General features: G+C 50.3%; 1 protein-coding gene across 2 annotated transcripts in view; it reads left to right on the top strand.

The window, feature by feature from the left end:
• Window positions 1-1,822: 1,822 nt before the first annotated feature.
• Window positions 1,823-21,721, top strand: part of LYST (lysosomal trafficking regulator) — a 155,058-nt gene continuing 135,159 nt past the window's right edge. For both annotated transcript variants that reach the window (XM_038760742.1, XM_038760741.1), the window contains exon 1: window positions 1,823-1,875. The gene's annotated coding sequence lies outside the window, so the exon portion shown is untranslated. The remainder of the gene's footprint in view (window positions 1,876-21,721) is intronic.

Here is a 21,721-nt window from a genome sequence, read left to right as displayed (position 1 = left end):
ATTAATAATCATAATAATGATGGTATTTGTTAAGTGGTTACTGGGGTAGATACAAGGTAATCAGGTTGTCCCACGTAGGGCTCACAGACTTCATCCCCATTTTCAGATGAGGTCACTGAGGCACAAAGCAAGACTTGCCCAAAGTCACACAGCTGACAAGTGGTGGGGGCAGGATTTGAACCCATGAACCCGGACTCCCAAGCCTGGTGTCAGCGCTCCATCCCAGACCTTAGTACAATGCCTGGCACCTAGTAAGCACTTAACAAATGTCATTATTGTTATTATTATTATTATTATTATTATTATTATTATTATTATTATTGTTACAGTGCCTGGCACCTAGTAAGTGCTTAACAAATACCATCATTCAATCAATCGTATTTATTGAGCACTTACTGTGTGCAGAGCACTGTACTAAGCGCTTGGAAAGTACAAGTTGGTGATATATAGAGACAGCCCCTACCCAACAGTGGGCTCATTATTATTTTAATTATTATTAACTATGAATCAATCAACGAGACTCAGTGGAAACAGCACGGGCCTAGGAGTCAGAAGTCATGGGTTCTAATCCTGGCTCTGCCACACGTCTGCTGTGTGACCTTGGGCAAGTCCCTTCACTTCTCTGGGCCTCAGTTCCCTCATCTGTAAAATGGGGATGAAGACTGTGAGCCCCACGTGGGACAACCTGATCACCTTGTATCTCCCCCAGCGCTCAGAACAGCGGTCGGCACCTAGTAAACGCTTAACAAATACCATCATTATTATTTTAATTATTATTAATTATGAATCAAGCGGCGTGACTCAGTGGAAAGAGCCCGGATTTGGGAGTCAGAGGTTGTGAGTTCTAATCCCGGCTCCACCACTTGTCAGCTGTGTGACTTTGGGCAAGTCACTTCTCTGGGCCTCAGTTCCCTCATCTGTAAAATGGGGATGAAGACTGTGAGTCCCCCGTGGGACAATCTGATCACCTTGTAACCTCCCCAGCGCTTAGAACAGTGCTTTGCACATAGTAAGCGCTTAATAAATGCCATTATTATTTATTATTTATTCTCTGGGCCTCAGTGACCTCATCTGTCAAACGGGGACGAAGACTGTGAGCCCCCCGTGGGACAATCTGATCACCTTGTAACCTCCCCAGCGCTTAGAATAGTGCTTTGCACATAGTAAGCGCTTAATAAATACCATTATTATTTATTATTTATTCTCTGGGCCTCAGTGACCTCATCTGTCAAACGGGGATGAAGACTGTGAGCCCCCCGTGGGACAGTCTGATCACCTTGTAACCTCCCCAGCGCTTAGAACAGTGCATTGCACGTAGTAAGCGCTTAATAAATGCCATCATTATTATTATTATGCAAGAATGAACTTCATTTTTTCATGTTTTGTCGTCTGTCTCCCCCTTCTAGACTGTGAGCCCGCTGTCGGGTAGGGACCGGCTCCATCTGTTGCCGACTTGGACTTTCCAAGCGCTTAGTACAGCGCTGTGCACGCAGTGAGCGCTCCATCAATCCGATGGAAATGAATGAATGAATGAATGAATGAATGAATGAATGAATGAATGAATGAATGAATGAATGGCTGGCCCGCCGGGCGCGCGCCGGGGGAATCCGGGCCGCCGGCCCCGCCCCCTCCGCTCGCCATTGGCCGGCTGTCCGTGACGTCACAGGAGGCTCCCGGGGGGCGGGGCGGAGGAGCGCGCTGCGCAGGCGCGGAGGCGGGGGCGGTGGGGAGGGGGCGGTGTCCCCCCGTTTCCTGGGTTACGGAGGGCGGAGAGGCCCGGGCCCATCAGCCTCCCCCTGCTGCTCCTGTTCCTCCTGCTCCCGCTCCCGCTCCTGCTCCTGCTCCTCCCGAGCGGTGGGGCCCAGGGACCAGCAGGTGAGAGCGGGGAGAGCCGCCCCCTGCCTCCCCTCCCCCCAACCCGGCGGAGTGTGGCGGCTGGGGGGAACAACTTCCTTGGGCGGGGGGCAGCCCACAACTAAGGGGGCTGAGGCAGGGCCTGCTCCTTCTCCTCCTGCTCCTCCTCCTCCTTCTCCTCCTTCTCCTCCTTCTCCTCCTCCTCCTCCTTCTCCTCCTCCTCCTCCTCCTCCTGCCCCTGGGCCCGGTTCTGGGCCTGCCCGGGCCTCCTGTCCTGCCCCTGTCCCTGGTCCTCCCCCTTGTCCTGCCCCTGCCCCTTGTCCTGCCCCTGCCCTGGCCTCCTGCCCTGGCCCTGGTCCTGCCCCTGGTCCTCCCCCTCTTCTTGGTCCTGCTCCTCGTCCTGCCCCTGGGCCCGGTTCTGGGCCTGCCCGGGCCTCCTGTCCTGCCCCTGTCCCTGGTCCTCCCCCTTGTCCTGCCCCTGCCCCTTGTCCTGCCCCTGCCCTGGCCTCCTGCCCTGGCCTCCTGCCCTGGCCCTGCCCCTGCCCCTGGTCCTCCCCCTCTTCTTGGTCCTGCTCCTCGTCCTGCCCCTGCCCCCCCCCCCCTCCTGGTTCTGGGCCTGCCCGGGCCTCCTGCCCTGCCCTTGGTCCTGGGCCTGCCCTTCCTCCTGCTCCTGGTCCTGCCCCTGGGCCCGGTTCTGGGCCTGCCCGGGCCTCCTGCTGTGCCCCTGGTCCTGGGCCTGCCCTTCCTCCTTCTCCTGCCCGTGGGCCCGGTTCTGGGCCTGTCCACGCCTCCTGCTCTGCCCCTGCCCCTGGTCTTGCCCCTCGCCCTGCCCCTGCCCGGGTCTCCTGCCCCTGGGCCTGGTTCTGGGCCTGCCCGGGCCTCCTGCCCTGCCCCTGGTCCTGGGCCTGCCCTTCCTCCTGCCCCTGCCCCACGTCCTGCCCCTGGGCCTGGTTCTGGGCCTGCCCCTCGTCTTTCCCCTGCCCCTCCTCCGGCCCCTGCCCCTCATCCTGCCCCAGGTCGTGCCCCCGGCCCCAGCGGACAGGGAGGCCGAGGGCTTGTTGGTGCCAGCCTCCTCCCCGCCGCAGGGATTTCGCCTTTCCCTGTCATCATCATCGCCTTTCCCTGTCATCGTCGCCGCCGCCGCCGCCTCCGCCCCCCTGCCCCGCCGGCACCACAGCCTGTCTCCTCACTACCTTCCTCTCCTTTCTCCCCCACTCCCCTCCTCTCCCTGCTGCTACTCGCCCTTCTCCTTCCCTCCCTGCTGCTGCTGCTACTCTCCCTTTTTCCCCTCCTTCCCACCCTGCTGCTGTCCTCTCTTCTCCTCCTTCCCTCCCTGCTGCTGCTGCTCTCCCTTCTTCTCTCCTTTCTGCTGCTCTCCCTTCTCTCCCTGCTGCTCTTCCTTCTTTTCTGGTGCTCTCCCTTCTCTCCTTTCTGCTGCTCTCCCTTCTTCTCCTCCCCTCCCTGCTGCTGCTCTCCCTTCTTCTCTCCTTTCTGCTTCTCTCCCTTCTCCTCTCCCTGCTGCTCTCCCTTCTTTTCTGCTGCTCTCCCTTCTCTCCTTTCTGCTGCTCTCCCTTCTTCTCCTCCCCTCCCTGCTGCTCTCCCTTCTTTTTTTCTGGTGCTCTCTTTCTGCTGGTCTCTCTTCTTCTCCTCCCCTCCCTTCTGCTCTCCCTTCTTCCCCTCTGCTCCCTTCTGCTCTCCCTTCTTCCCCTCCACTCCCTTCTGCTCTCCCTTCTTCCCCTCCCTTCTGCTCTCCCTTCTTCCCCTCCCTTCTGCTCTCCCTTCTTCCCCTCCCTTCTGCTCTCCCTTCTTCCCCTCTGCTCCCTTCTGCTCTCCCCTTTTTTCCCCTCCCTTCTGCACTCCCTTATCCTCCTCTGCTCCCTGGCACTCTCCCTTTTTCCCCTCCCTGCCACTCTCCCTTCTTCTCCTCCTCTCCCTTCTTCTCATCCCGTCCCCTCCGTTGCTGCTGTCTGCCTCTCCCCATCCTCACCATCGTCCATGGGCTGGCTTCCCAGACCCTCTTGGGCCTGGCAGGAGGAATGAAGCTCTCACCCTGGGCTGTCGTTTCGGGGAGAGCCGTTCCATCCTCGACAGGGGTTGTGGGGAAGCAGGCCTCGTGGCTGGGCGGTGAGGAAGGGTTAAAGGGACAGGGGAGATTAGACAGCTGGCAGTAGGAAACCCGAAGGACGGGAAAACCCGCCTTGAGATCCAGTTCCTATCCATAAGCTCGGGTCTTTAGCCAAAGAAGACCTGTGCGGGTTAGGACCTGTCAGGGGTGAGTTTTCCTCTAATGAGATTTTTGTGTTTTTGTGTGTTTGGGTTGGAGTAGGCCCGCTACGGTTCGGTCAAACCCGTGGCTTCCTTTTCTCGTTAGCATCAGTACCCGCTGCCCTGAAGGATGCTGTCTGTGTGGGGGCAACCAAGAATCGGGCACTAGTAGCCACTGCCCTGGGACCCAGCATCCCCAGGGACCTCCACTACAGTCATCAGAAGGCCCACTCTGGCCGCCGGCTCCTTCGCATGTCTGCTGTGTGACATTGGGCAAGTCACTTAACTTCTCTGAGCCTCAGTTACTCATCTGTAAACTGGGGATTAAGACTGTGAGCCCCACGTGGGACAACTTGATCACCTTGAATCCCCCCCCCCCCAGCGCTTAGAACAGTGCTTTGCACATAGTAAGCGCTTAACAAATGCCATTATTATTACCCACCTCATCCTATTACCCCTCCCTTCCCCTTCCGGCCACAGCTATGGGCTAGCGGAGGGCCTGGCCGTGTCACCAGGGATCTCGCGCTCAGAACCACGATTCCCCGAGGGCTTGGCATTGGGGAGGGTGAGGGGAGACTTTCACCTGCTTCTGTGCCCATCCATGCCCGTCTCTGGCCTCGACGACCTCCCGGAGAGCCGGGTTAGACTGATGACCCAAACCACGCCGCAGATGAAATTTTAGGCGTTGTGCCCACCATGCGGGGCGGCTGGCTTCGGCTCTGACTCCACAGTGAGATGAAACGTGAAAAGAAGGAAGTTAACCGGTAGCGACTTAATATTGATCGTAATCTCTTTCCAGTACAGCTGCAGCACGGCTTCTGTCATTCCAGAACTGACGGTTTATTTCTTAACCGTCTCTTTCTCCTCCAGAAGCTCTTGTGTTGATGGATGTATTTTTTTTTGGACAAACCAGTCCGTCTATTCCGGCTTTTAGCGTTTATTTGGTGCCATTAAGCATTATATCGATCAACAGACTCATGAAGAATGCTCTTTAGATGAATTCTGTCATGTCTCTAAAAAGGGCAAGCCAGCACTGTGCTGGTCCCCTACTGTACTTTCCCGACATCCCTATCTGAGACTATTTGAGGATTATTTTAAGCTGGAGAAATTATATATCGTGTCTCTGAGGGGGCTTCTGATATAACCCGGCAAGCCAGGCACCGTTCTGGTCCTTCACCGTACTTTACTAACATCCCTATCTGAGACTTATTTGAGGATTATTGAGGATAAGCCGCAGAAATTATACATCGTGTCTCGCTGTAGTAACAGCTGGGGAAAAGCCTTGGTCAAATGAGCGCTAGTATTTTGTGTTGCTTGTAGAAATCAAAAAGTTCAGGAATGTCTCAGGAATTACGTGCTCTCATCTTTCCTGTTGAAACAATAGCTGAGTGCGCATGGTTTTGAAGTGTAGCGTCGGAGTACAGTTTTTATTTGGCCATTCCCTGTTCTCCTCACCCACAGTTCCCCCCCCCCATCCGCAAAATAACTTCTTCACATCCGTTATTTGTCTTTTTGAACCTCTTCTGCCCTTTTTGCCCCACTTGGAAATGGTGAGCGTTATTTGCTAACTGCGGGGAAAGGCGAGGAAAAATCTTATTTTGTGACTTTGCGTAGAGAAGCCAAATTGTGAAACTTCAAGTTGCCCCAAGAGGAAACAAAAATGATTTGCTGGAAAAGGTGGACAGTGCGGTATTCAGATGAGGTTCTCGACTTTCGGAAATATTGGACAATTCAGGTCTTCTAAATGCATAGCTAACAAATGTCTGAAGTGTACATTTTCTCACTAAAAAGTTTGCTCCTGCTGTATTTTTTCCAAGTAATTCCGCTTTCACTCAGCGTGCTGGGAAGATCTGTGATTCATCTAGGGAATTCAGATTTATTCCATGTACTCTAGTCTGTTGCTTTCATCCTGTCCCAGTTTTCTGTCAGCGCTCAAGTTCTTTAGTTCAAAATGGTAAAAATATCGTCAGTTTTTGGGAAAGTGGCTTTTGGTGGTGGCGATATCTGCGGAAGAGTTGCACCCCCATTCCTTTGGTGGCTGAGAAATCATCATCATCATCATCAATCGTATTTATTGAGCGCTTACTATGTGCAGAGCACTGTACTAAGCACTTGGGAAGTACAAATTGGCAACATATAGAGACAGTCCCTACCCAACAGTGGGCTCACAGTCTAAAAGGGGGAGACAGAGAACAAAACCAAACATACTAACAAAATAAAATAAAAAGAAAAGATATGTACAAGTAAAATAAATAAATAAATAGAGTAATAAATATGTACAAACATATATACATATATACAGGTGCTGTGGGGAAGGGAAGGAGGTAAGATGGGGGGGATGGAGAGGGGGACGAGGGGGAGAGGAAGGAAGGGGCTCAGTCTGGGAAGGCCTCCTGGAGGAGGTGAGCTCTCAGCAGGGCCTTGAAGGGGGGAAGAGAGCTAGATAATAATCTATAATAATAATAATAATAATAATGGCATTTATTAAGCGCTTACTATGTCCAAAGCACTGTTCTAAGCACTGGGGAGGTTACAAGGTGATCAGGTGGTCCCACGGGGGGCTCCCAGTCTTCATCCCCATTTTCCAGATGAGGGAACTGAGGCCCGGAGTAGAAAAGCAATTGTGTTTATCGTATTGTAAATTGTGTTTATTACCCAGGTATTTAGCGTGCACTCTCAAGCGGCTTTGCCCAGAAGGATTATCTGGAGAGGGTCTGGGAATTCACTAAAAAAAAAATAAAATAATAATCACTTCCAGGAAATCTTTGGGTAGTTGCCTGTCTGTGGGCATGCTGTGTCAGTTGATTCTAGTCTGCCTGACTTCCTCTGTTTTTCAAAGCGCAACCCAGGGGGCTGCTGCTTCATGCTGCAACACAGGCAGAGCTGAGGCAGTCCTTCATTTAATCGTATTTATTAAGCACTTACTATGTGCAGAGCACTGTACTGAGTGCTTGGAAAAGTACAGTACAGCAATCAAGAGAGACAGTCCCTGCTTACAGCAAGCTTGCAGTCTGGGGGTGTGGGGGGAGACATGGCAATATAGGTAAATAGACAGTATAAATAAATAAAATTACAGATATTTACAGAAGTGCTGCGGGGCGAGGGGAGGAGGTAAGAGCAATGGAGCAAGTCAGTCTTGAAATTTTTCTGGGTGGCATTAATAATAATAATAATAATAACAATAGTGATTCATTCATTCAATCATATTTATTGAGCGCTTACTGTGTGCAGAGCATTGTACTAAGCGCTTTGGAATACAAGTTGGCAACATATTCATTAAATCGTATTGAGCGCTTAATATATGCAGAGCACTGTACTAAGCGCTTAGGAAGTACAAGTTGGCAACATATAGAGACGGTCCGTACCCAGCGGTGGGCTCACAGTCTAGAAGGGGGAGACAGAGAACAAAACATATTAACAAAATAAAATAAATAAAATAAATATGTACAGATAAAATAGAGACGGTCCCTACCCAACAATGGGCTCACAGTCTAGAGGATGTTAGGTGTGGCTCAGTGGAAAGAGCCCAGGCTTTGGAGTCAGAGGTCTTGGGTTCAAATCCCGGCTCTGCCAATTGTCAGCTGGGTGACTTTGGGCAAGTCACTTCACTTCTCTGGGCCTCAGTTCCCCCATCTGTAAAATGGGGATGAAGACTGTGAGCCCCCCGTGGGACAACCTGATCACCTTGTAACCTCCCCAGTGCTTAGAACAGTGCTTTGCACATAGTAAGCACTTAATAAATGCCATCATTATTATTATTACTGTATGTCAAGCACTGTATTAAGCGTTGGGGTAGATACAAGAGAATTAGGTCCCACGTGGGGCTTACAGTTTAAGAAGACGGGGACAACAGGTATTGAATCCCCATTTGGCAGATGAAGGAATTGAGGCACAGAGAAGTGAAGTAACTTGCCCAAGGTCACCCAGCAGACAAGTGGCAGAGCAAAGATCAGAACCCGGGCATCCTGACTTCCAGGTTTGTGGCCACAATAATAATAATAATAATGGCATTTATTAAGTGCTTACTATGTGCAAAGCACTGTTCTAAGCGCTGGGGAGATTACAAGGTGATCAGGTTGTCCCACGTGGGGCTCCCAGTCTTCATCCCCATTTGACAGATGAGGGAACTGAGGCTCAGATGTGCCCAAAGTCCCACAGCCGACAGTTGGCAGAGCCGGGATTTGAACCCATGACCTCTGACTCCAAAGCCCAGGCTCTTTCCACTGAGCCACACAAGTCCACGGGACTTCAAAAACAACCAGGGCCTATGGAGAAGGGTGTGGGGGGGTTGTTCTAGACTCCACCAGGTGGAAATTCTCACCAATTATTGGCCAATAAAGTCCATCTGTGTTGATTTAAGGGTGGGAATCAAGAAAGCCTGTTTGAAGAGACGCTTTCATTCTGAAGGTTTTATTGCTCATTTGGTCGACAGTCACTATAAGGTTTTACTTTTTAAAAAAAAGGTGCCGCTGATTTAGACCCACAGGTGATCTTGCACTGTACTGAATATACTGATATTTTTATTACGGAATTTAAGTGCTTAATAATAATAATGATGGTATTTGTTCAGCACTTACTATGTGCCAGGCACTGTACTAAACGTTGGGGTGGATAGAAGCAAATCGAGTCCCTATCCCACAGTGAGCTCACGCTCATAATCCCCATGTTTTACAGGTGAGGCAGCTGAGGCCCAGAGAAGTGAAGCGACTTGCCCACGGTCACACAGCAGACCAGTGGCGGAGGCGGGATTAGAACCCATGATCTTCCAACTTTCAGGCCCGGGCTCTAACCACGAGGTCACGCTGCTTACTGTGTGTCAAACACTGTACTAAGCGCTGGGGCAGATACAGGATATTCAGGTTGGACCCTGCCTGTCGTACACGGGAATCCCAGTCTAAGAAGAGGGCATAGCATTTAATCCCCATTTACAGATGAGGAAACTGAGGCCCAGGGAAGTGACTTGCCTGGAGGGCGCACAGCAGATGGCTGGTGGAACCGGGATTAGAACCCCGGTCCTCTGACCCCAGTCTTGGGCTCTAATAATAATAATGGCATTTATTAAGCGCTTACTATGTGCAAAGCACTGTTCTAAGTGCTGGGGAGGTTACAAGGTGATAATAATAATAATGACATTTATTAAGCACTTATTATGTGCAAAGCACTGTTCTAAGCGCTGGGGAGGTTACAAGGTGATCAGGTTGGCCCACGGGGGGCTCACAGTCTTAATCCCCATTTTACAGATGAGGTAACCGAGGCACAGAGAAGTGAAGTGACTTACCCAAAGTCACCCAGCTGACAATTGGCAGAGCTGGGATTTGAACCCACGACCTCTGACTCCAAAACCCGGGCTCTTTCCACTGAGCCACGCTGCTTCTCCCGCTTCTCTAACCACTGGGCCATTCTTCTTCCTAAACCACTACTACGCTACTACTTTAGTCTTGTTACTACTACTGCATAGAGGAATGGCAAAGCCGAGTGACCGGATTTGGTGGAACGCAGAATTGAAACGCTGGTAAAAATGATTCCTTTTGTTCTGACCATCACCCGGCTTGTTCGAGAGGGCGGAAGAAATTGAAATTTGCTCCCGGGTGTGAATGTAGTTGAATCCAGGGCAGTTGCTAAAGGAGGTTTCACCGGTGAAATTTGAAGTTCTGCCGGTCCGGTCCATCGCCTGGACCGTCCCCCGCAAACCCAGCCCCTTTCTCATACGCCTGCTTGCCTGGGCAGACCCAAGCCCATGGTATTACTTACCTCCTGAACTTTCCCGAACTCAAAACCCTTTGAAACCACTTGAAAACAGAATTTCCAATGACCCCCTTTCGGTTCACGTCCAAACGTCCCTTGGAATTAGCTCAGAGTTCCTCCTCAAGTTGACCTTTTAACTTTTAACTTTTTTCCGCTTTCTTCCTCCGCCATTTGGGCTAAAATGCGATCACTGGTTTGAACACCTCTGTTAGAGCATCTCGGATTGGGCCAGAATCCCATTTAAAATTCAACTTCATAGTTCGGCTGGGGTTTCTTGACTTAGGTTTCCAGCATTTTGGGCTGCGTCTTTGATGTACGTTTTATTAAAAACCTTAGCTAAATCCCCTGAAATTCAAGCCTTACTGTTCTCCTTGGGTTTGTTTTTTTTTAAGTTTGTCACTCACTCCAATCTCGGCCGTTTCCCACACACTCCCCTGAGGTGGGGTGATGGGAAATAGGTTGATGGAGGGAAAAGTTCAAGTTTAAAGAATGGGGAATTCACTTGTTCTTTGAAATCACCCTTTTCTGTTCCCGCTTCGGAATTTCTGCCCGTCGTGTGCCCCTCCTGCTCCTGCTTTTCCTGCCCCTCTCTTCTTCCTAACCTCCTCCTCTTCCTTCCTCCAACCCCTCAACCCCATTTACCCCCTCACCTCTCCCCTCCAACAGCTTCGCTCTGCTCGGTTCCTCCCAGCTGTGTGATAATCTGGCCAAGTAAGAGCCTCTTCTCTAATTGAGCAACAGGCTCTTGACCTGGAAATCAGTTTCCGTGTTGTGGTTCGATGTTTCTTTTTCCCGTTGTGAAATGTTTTGCGACATACGTGAGAGCTAACGCTCTTCCAAAGTCGGGCTAGAGGAGCCGGAGCCGTTTTTCCGTTGGAAGGGAGATTTTCAGAACCGTGAGAGGATGAGAGAATCCATCCGGTCTGAGCGCTTGGAGAGAGTCGAGGCTTACGTGGTAAGCGCTTAACAATTTCCACAGTTTAATGGCCACAAAAGGAACTCTCACCGGGTTCAGCTCGGAAGAGGGCATTTTTAATTTACCCCATCCCGCGTTGGCGGCGAGCGTGGCATCTATTTCTCCACGGTCCCTCCAGACCGTCGCCGTTCAGAGGTTTGCCAAGTAGAGCCCCATCCCGGGTATCCTTCTGGGCACCGGGGCGACCTTGCCTTATTCATCACCATCAGAGTTTCAGAACAAAGCGCCACAGCATTTTCGTCAGTAAGGCTGCGGGGGAATCGGAAAAAGACGGGCCTGATGTCAAGGAGAGGCGCCCGACATTGGAGCGTTCCCTCAATTTCAAAGAAACCCTTCAGTTAATCCGCTTTTTAAACGAGTTTATTAGCCCAGACGTAACACTGCCCACCCCGGTTTAATATCAACCGACGGACGCGCAGCGCCTGCGCCGTGGATGTATTTCCCCTCGAGCGGTTCTCTCTTAATCTCCCAGGAAGTGTCCCAATTTCACCTGATCCCTCAAGAGGGTTTTTCGATAAAACGACCACAGGCTCGCCTTTGCCAACGGTTGAAAAGCTCATATCCATCTCGGCATTTTTAATAGCCGACCGATTTGTCGACGTCTGAAGGAGAAAAGCACCGGGAGTTGCTCTAACGGGAATTATGGAGTTATGGGATACCAAACGTTCATGCGAATAGCCTCTCTCTGCACAGAGATGTGGGAAGGAAGCGGAGAGTGTCTTCCACTGGTGGGATGCCGTGGACTGATTCTCTCCGCGTCCGCCTTCTCGACCGTCTAAAAACGGTGCTCGGCAGTGCGTTTCTAGGCCTTCTGTTCGGGCTTGAGTCTTGTTCAGTCTGCCCCGGTGGTATTTTGGGGCTCAGTAGATATCAAAATTTCTCTACAATTTTTTTTTTGGTATTAATCAGTGTTGTATTGAGAGCTTACTACGGGCAGAACACTGTACTCGGCTTGGGAGAGTGTTGTCATATTTATAGAGTGCTTATTGTGTGCCGAGCTTTGCACTAAGGGCTTGGGGGAGAAAGCAGTCAATCGTATTTATCGAGCGCTTGGTTTGTGCAGAGCAATCAATCAATCAATCGTATTTATTGAGCGCTTACTGTGTGCAGAGCACTGTACGAAGCGCTTGGGAGAGTACAATATACCAATATAACCGTCGGTAGACGTGTTCTCTGCCCACAGCAAGCTTAAAATGTAGAAGACAGTACAGCAGAATTAGCGGGCACGTTCTCTGCCCACACCAGACTTACAGTCTAGAAGACAACACAACAGAATTAGCAGGCCCGTTCTCTGCTTACAATGAGTGTTAAGCACTTAGTATACATCAGGCAGTGTACTGAGTGCCGGCGTAGTACGAGCTAATCAGGTTGGATCCAGTCCATGTCCCACATAATAATAATAATAATGGCATTTATTAAGCGCTTACTAAGTGCAAAGCACTGTTCTAAGTGCTGGGGAGGTTACAAGGTGATCAGGTTGTCCCACGGGGGGCTCACAGTCTTAATCCCCATTTTCCAGATGAGGTAACTGAGGCCCAGAGAAGTGAAGTGACTTGCCCAAAGTCACCCAGCTGACAATTGGCAGAGCTGGGATTTGAACCCACGACCAATGACTCCAAAGCCCGGGCTCTTTCCACTGAACCACGGGCTCACGGTCTTAATTCTCATTTTCTAGACGAGGTAACGGAAGCCCAGAGAAGCCAAGTGATTTGCCCAAGGTTACACTTTCAGGCAAAGTTTCTACTCATTCAGTCATATTTATTGAGTTCTCACTGCGTGCCAAGCACTGTACTAAGTGCTTGGGAAAATCCAGTATAACAAACAGACACATTCCCTGCTCACACTGAGCTTTGGAACAATTTTTCCAACTGGTCAGCCGCCCTTTGCTTTCAGCCCCGGCCTTCTGAAATGTTAGCCGGCGTGGCTCAGTGGAAAGAGCCCGGGCTTTGGAGTCAGAGGTCGTGGGTTTAAATCCCAGCTCCGCCGATTGTCAGCTGGGTGACTTTGGGCACGTCGCTTCACTTCCCTGTGCCTCAGTTCCCTCATCTGTAAAATGGGAATTAAGACTGCGAGTCCCCCGTGGGACAACCTGATCACCTTGTACCCTCCCCAGTGCTTAGAACGGTGCTTTGCACATAGTAAGCGCTAAATAAATGCCATCATGATTATTAGCCACAGTTCAGGGCCTCTTGAAGACTTGACGGGCGCACTCGGAGTCCTTTGGAATCAGCCCCACTCTGGATCCCGTTCGGTCACTAGCTGCTCCAACACAATCCTCGAGGTCCCCGACCCCCCGGCCGGGACCCTCTGGCCAGCCGGACACCTTCCCGAAGGATCGACGGTCCCACCCCGTGCCATCCTGGGCAGCTACGCCGTTGTAGCCCAACGAGGAGACCACCCACCCACAAGGGGATGGACTCTGAAGATGCTGCCCACTGAGCCCCTTCCTTCCTGTCCCCCTCTCCATCCCCCCCATCTTACCTCCTTCCCTTCCCCACAGCACCTGTATATATGTATATATGTTTGTACAGATTTATTACTCTATTTATTTTACTTGTACATATCTATTCTATTTATTTTATTCTGTTAGTATGTTTGATTTGGTTCTCCGTCTCCCCCTTTTAGACCGTGAGCCCACTGTTGGGTAGGGACTGTCTCTATATGTTGCCAGTTTGGACTTCCCAAGCGCTTAGTACAGTGCTCTGCACATAGTAAGCACTCAATCAATACGATTGATGATGATGATGATGATGAAGGCGATCCGTCAAATCAAGCCGAGAGAGAGGGGTGTCCGGACAGACTGTAGAAGGGCCCCGATGGCCGTGTTTGCCACGGTAACGGTAGTGGTCTTTGGTGGACCTTGTTCCAATCAATGAGTCGTATTGATTAAGCGCTCAGTGGGTACAGAGTGCTGTAGTAAGCGCTTTCGGCGGCAGATACGGACGGCACAGCCGTGGGAGTTTATGGATGCTGTTGGAAACCCTGTTAATAACAGAAATAATAATAATGGTGATGGTAAGCGCTTACTATGTGCCAGGCACTCTGCTAGGCATTGGGGTACATACACAATTATCGGGATGGACACAGTCCCTGCCCCACACAGGGCTCACGGTCGTAATCCCCATTTTCCAGATGAGGGGACTGAGGCAGAGAAGTGAAGTGACTGGCCCAAGGTTACACAGCAGACAGTGTGTAACCCTTCTGGACTGTGAGCCCGCTGTTGGGTAGGGACCGTCTCTATATGTTGCCAGCTTGTACTTCCCAAGCGCTTAGTACAGTGCTGTGCACACAGTAAGCGCTCAATAAATACGATTGAATGAATGACAGATAGCGGAGGCAGAATTAGAACCCAGGTCCTTCCGACTCCCAAGCCCGTGCTGTATCCACTTAGCCGCGCTGCTTCTGTTTCCCTCCCTTCCCACTTTTCCTCTTTTTTACTTTCCATTACAAGCGGGTTTTACTCTAGTCAGCTGGCTACAGCTGAGCTTTGTGGTTAAGATCAAAGTGTAAAACAAAAAAAAAAAAAAAAAAGAAAAGAAAAGCCCTTACTCTTTTATAGCCACACTTTATCATGTTTCCCTGTCTGTCTTTGAGGGGCCATTTTCTTTCATCCTTCCCTTTGGCTCAGAATGCTTTAATAATGTTTTTTGGGGGAGGTTTGAGCCTTCTACCGCTTACGTCTCTTGTCTATTTTCAGCTTATCTTTTCCCCCTCGTAACTGATATTTCTTTCTATTCGTCTTTGCTGGATGAAGCCCAGTTTCCACTTCTGGTAACTTTCCTGTTTGCTCCGTAGGTCTCGGGCTAGTTTGGACGACAGCCAGGTTGGCACCGAGTTGCCCTTCTTGATCTTTCCTTGGCCCCGGTTTGTTTTGTTCCTGTGGCCACGTGTTGGATCGGCAGCCGACTTTCCGGGGCTTCTTTCCACTCAGACTTTCTCTCTCCGTCTTTTTATGGCGTTTATTAAGTGCTTACTAGGTGCCAGGCACTGTTCTGAGCGCTGAGGAAAACACAAGCTAATCAGTCTCTGTCCCACGTGGGGCTCACAGTCTTCATCCCCGTTTTACCGAAGCGGTAACTGAGGCTCAGGGAAGTGACTTGTCCAAGGTCCCACAGCGGGCAAGCGGCGGAGCCGGGATTAGAACCCGGGTCCTTCTGCCAGGCCCGTGCTCTATCCACTAAGCCATACTGCTTTTTCACTGGGCCTTTCTTGGCTGGGTCCTACAGTATCACTTGGGTGCTATTACATTACATATCTATTCTATTTATTTGCATATCTATTCTATTTATTTTATTTTGTTAGTATGTTTGGTTTTGTTCTCTGTCTTCCCCTTTTAGACCGTGAGCCCACTGTTGGGTAGGGACTGTCTCTCTATGTTGCCAATTTGTACTTCCCAAGCGCTTAGTCCAGTGCTCTGCACATAGTAAGCGCTCAATAAATACGATTGATGATGATGATGCTATTCTTCGCTTCCAAAGACAAGGGGAAATCCTGGGAAACAGAGTCAGCCCACGAGCATTGAAGGCAGCGTTACGGACAGAAGGAATGCCCGCAAGCTCAATGTGGGCTGGAAAATGAGCCGAAGTTAGGGGAAGCCTAACGAGGAGGGATGAAAAAATGGTTTGCCTGCCCAGGAAGCACCGCCCCAATGATGTGGCGTAGCCGTGGCCTTCCGGGAGACCGCAGCGGTAGTCATACCAGCGTGGCATGATTAAGGCATGAAAGAGGCGGTTCTCCTGGAGCAGAGCCCGGAGGAAAATTGCGACGCTCAAAGGCCGGATTGAAAATCCCAGAAAATTGCCACAGTTGTTCTCAGCGTTAACACATGCGTGGGAGAGGATCATCTTCCCGAGGCTACGGGGTGGGAAGACCCGTGTTGGTTTTGCAGTCTGTCTTCGCACCCAGGGGTAAAGTTAACCTTTACCCAGAGACATCACAGAACAGGAAGGAAGACTTATAATAGAGAAAGGGGTCTGGGCTTGTACAGAATTATCCTCTGGCTCTCTGGCGGTAAGTCTGCAGGGCCGATAGTAATAATTATAGTAATTAAGGTATTTGTTAAGCGTCTACGCCAGGAACTGTTCGAAGCGCTGGGGTGGATACAAGATAATCCACCCATCCGCTGGGGTGGAGAAGCAGCGTGGCTCAGTGGAAAGAGCGTGGGCTTTGGAGTCAGGGGTCATGGGTTCAAATCCCGGCTCCACCACAAGTCTGCTGTGTGACCTTGGGCAAGTCACTTCACTTCTCTGAGCCTCAGTTACCTCATCTGTAAAAATGGGGATTAAGACTGTGAGCCCCACGTGGGACAACTTGATCACATTGTATCTCCCCCAGCGCTTAGAACAGTGCTTTGCACATAGTAAGCGCTTAACAAATGCCATTATTATTATTATTATAATCAGGTTGGACACAGCCCCCGTCCCACCTGGGGCTCACAGTGTTAATCCCCATTTTACAGTTGAGGGAACTGAGATGCAGAGAAGTTAAATGACTTGCTCAAGGTCTCACAGCAGACAAGTGGTGGAGCTTAGATTAGAACTCACGAGCTTCCAACTCCCCTGGTCCGTGCTCTATCTACTAGGCCATATTGGTTCAGGTGTGCGATGCATTTATAGTCTTACTTCTCAAGCCTCTGGGTGTATATAGTGATATAACCCCACAAAGCAGCGTGGCTCCCTTCCTATTGGCTGTTCCTGGCCAAATCCTATAATAATAATAATAATAATAATGGTATTTATTAAGCACTTACTATGTGCAAAGCACTGTTCTAGTCTTTCCAGTTTAGGCCCCCCCCGCCCCCTTGTAAAATAGAGTAACGGTTCTCTCGTTGTCTCAGAGTTGTGGCACTTTCTGCCCCCAATCAGTCGTATTTATTGAGCGCTCACCATGGGCAGAGCAAGCACTGTACTAAGCACTTGGGAGAGTACAGTATGACAGTATAAGTTGGTAGACACATTCCCTGCCCACAGTGAACTTACAAGTGAGAGAAGGAGACAGACATTGCTATAAATAAATTACGGTTACGTACATAAGAGCCGTGGGGCTGACGTGAGCAGGCGGGGGAATAAAGGGAACAAATTAGGGGCGACGCAGAATGGAGTGGGAGGAGAGAAAACAAGGGCTTAGGGAAGGCCTCTTGGAGATGTGCCTCTAAGGTTTGGAAGTTGGGGAGAGTAATTGTGTGTCGGATATGATGAGGGAGGGCATTCCAGGGCAGGGGCAGGATGTGAGCGAGACTGAGGTAGAGTGAATAGGAGGTTGGCATTTAGAGGGGCGAAGTTTGTGGGCTGGGTTCATCATCATCAATCGTATTTATTGAGCGCTTACTATGTGCAGAGCACTGTACTAGGCGCTTGGGAAGTACAAATTGGCAACATATAGAGACAGTCCTTACCCAACAGTGGGCTCACAGTCTAAAAGGGGAAGACAGAGAACAAAACCAAACATACTAACAAAATAAAATAAATAGGATAGATATGTACAAGTAAAATAAATAAATAAATAGAGTAATAAATCTGTACAAACATATATCCATATATACAGGTGCTGTGGGGAAGGGAAGGAGGTAAGATGGGGGGATGGATAGGAGGACAAGGGGGAGAGGAAGGACGGGGCTCATTCTGGGAAGGCCTCCTGGAGGAGGTGAGCTCTCAGCAGGGCCTTGAAGGGAGGAAGAGAGCGAGCTTGGCGAAGGGGCAGAGGGAGCAGGGCATTCCAGGCCCGGGGGATGACGTGGGCCGGGGGTTGATGGCGGGACAGGCGAGAACGAGGTACGGTTGTAGGAGGAGAGCCGCGAAGTGAGGTAGGAGGGGACAAGGGGATGGACCGCTTTAAATCAATCAATCGTATTTATTGAGCGCTTACTGTGTGGAGAGCACTGTACTAAGCGCTTAAAGACTTCGGTAAGGAGTTTGTGTAACGTAGAGATGGACGGGCAACCACTGGAGGTTCTTGAGGAGTGGAGAAACACGTTCTGAATGTTTTTTGGAGAAAAATAATCGGGGTCACGCCAGCTAAGCTGAATTGCCCCCACCATTCCCATCCCCTCTCCTTCGCTCCCTCCTGTCCTGCCTCATCAGCCAGCCCGCATCCGCTTCCAAGGTGGGAGAAATGGCCTGCAGGCTTCATAGACTTCAAGACCGTGAGCCCACTTTTGAGTAGGGACCGTCTCTATATGTTGCCAACTTGTACTTCCCAAGCGCTTAGTCCAGTGCTGTGCACACAGTAAGCGCTCAATAAATACGATTGATTGGTTCCCTGGGCCACTCCAGAAGGTACAAATGGAACGCAGGCTATTTTTCACCTTCCATCCGCTCCGAGTGCTTCAGTCGCCGCGGCAGCCTGGATTTTGGGGACCACACAGGGTGGCTAAAGTCCGCTCCATCAAGCCCTTCCCTGTTGGGTGAGAACAAGTGCCTCGCCCGGGCGGAATCGATCAGTCAATCAATCAATCGTATTTATTGAGCGCTTACTGTGTGCAGAGCACTGTACTAAGCGCTTGGGAAGTACAAGTTGGCAACATATAGGGACAGTCCCTACGATCAGTAACTCAGTCACGGCGTCCGGCCTGATTGTCTTGTGTCTCCTCCAACGCTTGCCCCTCAGTGAGCGCTTAACAAATATCATAGCTGTGATTATTATTGCTATAGCTCTTAATAATAATAACAGTAATAATAATAATAATGATAATAATAATAATAACATAACTGTCTCCCCCTTCTAGACTGTGAGCCCACTGTTGGCTAGGGACCATCTCTATATGTTGCCAACTTGTACTTCCCAAGCGCTTAGTACAGTGCTGTGCACACAGTAAGCGCTCAATAAATATGATTGAATGAATGAATTTATTAAGCACTTACTATGTGCCAGGCACTGTTCTAAGCGCTGGGGAGGTTACAAGGCGATCAGGTCATCCCACGGGGGGCTCACAATCTTAATCCCCATTTTACAGATGAGGGAACTGAGGCACAGTGAAGTGAAGTGACTTGCCCAAAGCCACACAGCTGACAGTTGGCGGAGCCGGGATTTGAACCCGTGACCTCTGACTCCAAAGCCCGGGCTCTTTCCACTGAGCCATGCTGCTTCTCTAGTAGGCGCTCGGTCAATACTACTACTACTAATAATAATGGTATTTGTTAAGCGCTTACTATGTGCAAAGCACTGTTCTAAGCGCTGGGGGGATACACGGTGATCAGGTTGTCCCACGTGGGGCTCACAGTCTTAATCCCCATTTTACAGATGAGGGAACTGAGGCCTAGAGAAGTGAAGTGACTTGCCCAAAGTCACACAGCTGACAATTGGAGGAGATGGGATTTGAACCCGTGACCTCTGACTCCAAAGCCCGGGCTCTTTCCACTGAGCCACGCTGCTTCTCTAATAGGCGCTCGGTCAATACTACTGATAGATCCTCTGCACAGAGGTGGAAGATGACACCGTGGGGAGCGGATGAACACCCCCAGGGTTTGACCTTGGGGTGACTAGAGAAGGGGATCCAGTACAGAGGCTTGGGGGACAGCAGGAGGATATCGAAATGGGGGCCCAGGTGTGAGCTCACATAGGAAGCTGCTTGTTTCTGACCTACTTTCTGAATAACAGTAATAATAATGGCATTTCTTAAGCGCCTACTATGTGCAAAGCGCCGTTCTAAGCGCTGGGGAGGTTACAAGGTGATCAGGTTGTCCCACGGGGGGCTCACAGTCTTCATCCCCATTTGACAGATGAGGGAACTAAGGCCCAGAGAAGTGAAGTGACTTGCCCAAAGTCACCCAGCTGACACCTGGTGGAGCCGGGATTTGAACCCATGACCTCTGACTCCAAAGCCCGGGCTCTTCCACTGAGCCACGCTGCTTCTCTAACCCCATCCTGCCCTCTCCTTTGTGAAAGCAGGTCACCGCAGCACCCAGTGCCAATTACGTATATATGTATATATGTTTGTACATATTTATTACTCTATTTATTTATTTCACTTGTACATATCTATTCTATTTATTTTATTTTGTTAGTACGTTTGGTTTTGTTCTCTGTCTCCCCCTTTTAGACTGTGAGCCCACTGCTGGGTAGGGACTGTCTCTATATGTTACCAACTTGTACTTCCCAAGCGCTTAGTCCAGCGCTCTGCACACAGTAAGCGCTCAATAAATACGATTGATGATGATGATGATAATTAGGACCGTGTAAAAACCAAACCCAAAAGGGCACTTCCCCCAGAGGAACCGGTGAAAAACTTTCATTTTGCAAAGCGATTATGTGGAAGACCCAGTCTTCGTGTTCCTTGCTTCTCGCAGACAGCAGAGAGAGTGGAAGTCGAAGCATTTTTTTGTTTGTTTTTCCCCCCGCAGAGGGCCAGTCATTTTTCCAAAAATCCCCAAACAAATACGGATTGGTGGAGGGGAGGACTTTAGCCAGGGTTACGACATTTGAGGTAGGATCTCGATCCGAGCCCTCGCTGAAGTCAGAGAGAGAAATCAGTCTCCCTGATCAGCTTAATTTTAGAAGAAAGTTCAGTACCGTCATTTTTCCCGACTCCTGCGCCACATTTGACTTTTCCTCAGCCGCTGTGAGGAAGGGCAGGAGGGGAAGGTGGCGGGTGGTATATCGTCGCTCGCTCCCTCAGCCGCATCTGGCAATAACACGGTGCTTGCTGGAAGAAAACACGGCTTTTATCCTGCAAGCCCGGGCCAGAGATGGTGACTAAGCAGGCCAGGTGGGCCATTCATTCGTTCATTCATTCAGTTGTATTTATTGAGCGCTTACTGTGTGCAGAGCACTGGACTAAGCGCTTGGGAAGTCCAAGTTGGCAACATCTAGAGACGGTCCCGACCCAACAGTGGGCTCACAGTCTAGTCCAGAGGCCAGAGAGCAGCATGGCCCACGGGCTAGAGCCCGGGCCCGGGAGCATTTGTCTTCAATCAATCAATCAATCAATCAATCAATCGTATTTATTGAGCGCTTACTGTGTGCAGAGCACTGGACTAAGCGCTTGGGAAGTCCAAGTTGGCAACATCTAGAGACGGTCCCGACCCAACAGTGGGCTCACAGTCTAGTCCAGAGGCCAGAGAGCAGCATGGCCCACAGGCTAGAGCCCGGGCCCGGGAGCCACTTGTCTTCAATCAATCAATCAATCAATCAATCAATCGTATTTATTGAGTGCTTACTGTGTGCAGAGCACTGGACTAAGCGCTTGGGAAGTACAAGTTGGCAACATATAGAGATGGTCCCGACCCAACAGTGGGCTCACAGTCTAGTCCAGAGGCCAGAGAGCAGCATGGCCTATGGACTAGAGCCTGGGCCCGGAAGCCACTTGTCTTCAATCAATCAATCAATCGTATTTATTGAGCGCTTACTGTGTGCAGAGCATTGGACTAAGCGCTTGGGAAGTACAAGTTGGCAACATATAGAGACGGTCCCGACCCAACAGTGGGCTCACAGTCTAGTCCAGAGGCCAGAGAGCAGCATGGCCTATGGGCTAGAGCCCGGGCCCGGGAGCCACTTGTCTTCAATCAATCAATCAATCAATCAATCGTATTTATTGAGCGCTTACTGTGTGCAGAGCACTGGACTAAGCGCTTGGGAAGTACAAGTTGGCAACATATAGAGCCAGTCCCTACCCAAGCAGTGGGGCCTGCTGCCCAGCTGGTCCCGGCGGGGTAGGGACCATCTCTAGACGTTGCCAACTTGTACTTCCCAAGCACTTAGTACAGTGCTCTGCACTTAGCGCTCAATAAATGCAATTGAATGAATGACTCGTTCCCGAGCCCCGCCAGGCCCCGAGCGGGCTCTTCTGTGCCAGGGCTTGCATCATGTGAGCAATCCCTTTTCTCCCCATTGTTGAACGCCTGTGTCACCCCACCCGCAAGTCCTCATAATAATAATAATAATAAT

Source organism: Tachyglossus aculeatus, chromosome 19 (genome assembly GCF_015852505.1).
Source record: "Tachyglossus aculeatus isolate mTacAcu1 chromosome 19, mTacAcu1.pri, whole genome shotgun sequence".
NCBI lineage: Eukaryota > Metazoa > Chordata > Mammalia > Monotremata > Tachyglossidae > Tachyglossus > Tachyglossus aculeatus.
The sequence above is the reverse complement of the archived record's forward strand: the minus strand, read 5'-3'. Positions and strand labels throughout refer to the sequence as shown.